This window comes from Lytechinus variegatus, chromosome 8 (genome assembly GCF_018143015.1).
Source record: "Lytechinus variegatus isolate NC3 chromosome 8, Lvar_3.0, whole genome shotgun sequence".
In the NCBI taxonomy this organism is placed as follows: Eukaryota; Metazoa; Echinodermata; class Echinoidea; order Temnopleuroida; family Toxopneustidae; genus Lytechinus; species Lytechinus variegatus.
This window is the reverse complement of record NC_054747.1, coordinates 39,070,334-39,073,439: the sequence shown is the minus strand read 5'-3', so window position 1 is coordinate 39,073,439 and position 3,106 is coordinate 39,070,334.

The window sequence follows — 3,106 nt, the reverse complement described above, 5'->3', positions numbered from 1 at the left end:
CATAGCAGTCAGTCGGCAAGCCCTGAAAAAGTAGCTTCTTTTATCCAAGTGATATTCATGACTATAGGGTTTTTGCATTATTAATGAGCTTGGTGCGAACCAAAACACCTCTTTTTATTCTGCCATTGCTGCTCTAAATATTAACTAAATTTCATGTTTTTGGTATCTTTGTTAAGAAGAAGAATCATTCTTTCAGGTCATGTGTATGGAATTTTTTATAAATGTTGTAATATAGGGAAAACTTTTGATATAAAACATGAAACAAAATGATTTTTTTCATGCAACAAATGTTGTTGATTTCACACTTGATTTCTGTTTGAGTACAAATGATTTTTAGATCATAATAAAGCTGAAGATCTACGCTTTAATATGATATAATTTGTATAAGATGTATCTTAGATGGGTCAGCAGCCAGCTTTTCATGGGCCAAGTACATTTAGCAGCTCAAAAACAAGAATACTGCACTCTGATTGGTCACAGAGACCACACACCCACGCAAATTCCAATGTTCCCCACACTGGGCCTCTGCAAGGTCACACTCACCATGTGGTAATCTCTTCAAATAACCCGCGCCTGTTGTTGTGAAAACATTATTCAGCCAATCAGAACTCTGGATTTTATGTTACTCAGAAATTTTAGAAATCTCGTCTTGCATCTTGATGGAAAAAGCTGGCTGCTGACCCATCTAAAAGATGCCACATATCAAGAGTGACATTGTAAAAAAGTATAGAGTTTGAGCTTTCTGATGATATAAATAATGTTGGTACCTAAAACACAAAATGTTGCACAATTTGCAAGTGAAAACAGAGGAAGAAAATTCTGTTTGATGCATCTTTTCTGGTAAAAAAATCACTTATTTATCAAAATATTTTATTCAAAAGAAATAACCAATATGAAAGAGTAACATTTACTCTTCCCAATGGTACAAAAATAATCAATTTTACTCCAGGAGAAAGTGGTTAAATTCTTTGAGAAAGAAAGTCTCACAATTCACGAGATTTTGCAGGGACATGAATTCAGCCACGAGAGGACTTGGATAAATCTTGCCCATTTGCTCATTAACACAGGGGCTTGCCGACTGACTGATAGCTCCAGCCGCCAACACCTATATAATCAGAGTTTACAATAATGATCCAAATCACATCATCGATAAGCTCAACACCAAGTGAGATTTGTGTTGAGACCAACCCTATTTTCATTTTAGTGCTGATTTGAATAGTGGTCAAACACCAAAAAAGAGACACCAAATACTGTTAAGCGAACTTGAAATTACCCAACATAGAAGACAATATCTCATGAAAGTTGGGAGCTCTGATAGTTTATGTAGAATGCCTGTTTTCATTGTCCAAGCAAAACTAGAACAATCTTTCAAAGTGTTGCAATCGATCCAATCATTCACAACTATGGAAATTATGTATTCAGTGTCAATTTTTTTTGTAATGGGCGTCTACACAGTCCCTTTGTAAAGAAAGAGGAGCAAACATACCAAGCATACAGAATTGTGCATGCTGGATAATGTCACTTGCTTTCCACAACTGTTTACATTAATTGGATCAATAACAAATCATTTTTCTTGCGATCATTTGATCACAATATATGGAAGCGGGAAGTGTGGAAGCGCCGTGGTGTAGTGGTTCTGACTCTCGCCTTGTAATCAGAGGGTCGTGTGTTCGAATCCCACCATGGCCTAGCCCCCTTCGTCGAGGCGTCAATCCACACATTGTCACTCTCACCAAGGTGCTAATTGGGTACCGATAGGAAACAACCGTCATTGTGGTTGGTTAAGCAAGTCATGAACTGCTATGAATCCAGTGACCGGGTAATAACAATTGTGAAGCGCTTTGAACAGTCGTAGATTGGTAAAGTGCTATATAAATGCCAATTATTATTATTAAATGTTGCACACAATCGCAAATTCGCAATGGTTGTAAGCATTCGCACCACCAATCGTGGAAGAGGCTTTATAACATACAATGTAAAAGCTAACCATCAATGTTGGAGATGGGTTTTTATGATTGTTTGCAAATAACAATGTATGATCAGTCATAAAACGTGACATTTTGTTGATACCGCTTGCTTCAGCAAACAGTACCCAAGTGATTAAAGCTACCATCACACCAATGAAGCAGACTCCGGACCGATCAAAGCTACGATGTCATCTTGAACGGCATACAATCGGTTGGTTTGGAGTCGATTTCGTTGGTGGGACTGTTGCCTTGGAGAGGGATTATAAAATAAGGACATAACACACACTTTGTTCTGGAATGAAAGAACAATTTATTTAGCATAGAATCTCATTTTCCTGTATGGACGGAGTCTGTACAATTTGGTAGATAAATATCAATCTATAAATTTCAAGGTTTCTGAAAATGGAGAAGATATTAAGGCAGTATAGGCATATAGAGTGAGTGAACAATGGATACATTCTATAAATTTTCTTTCTTGCATAAGAATACTTGAAGTACAAACGCATATTGGTGTAAGTAAATGATATTTTTCTGCAATATTGTATGTACATTCTCTTTGTATATCTTTATACACTTATGTGACTATGATAATAAATTACAGTATATAAATTGTCAAAATAAAATAGTCTTCTTTCTTGCAATATTATTTGTGTGCAAAATACATGGAGCAGGAAATTTTCATTACATAAAACTGGAAATTATTGAGCCTGGTATGACCATATTAGGAGAGTATCATCAAGCGAAAATATTAGTGTTCATAACATTTTTTCAAAATACCTTATAAGTGATTTTAAATTGATTTTGACAAATTGTGGGAATTATTTCAAGGCATCATATTACCTTGAGACTACGCTCATTAGGTAATGGTATACCTCTATAGTGCTAACAGAGACCTTGTCCCAATGCCCTATATGAAAGCGGAATATCATCTAGTGTCATCCAGCGAATAAATACATTATGCCACTCTGGCTCTAGTTCACTCTGATAATATGGTTGAGTGCTACCAATCAGACCCTTTAATAAATTATTTTCTAAAACATTGTTTTATAGAAAATTGGAAAACAAGCCAAAGTAGCAATAACATAGCAATAATAATATAGGATTTGTATAGCGCACTTATCCACGGCGTATCCACCTTG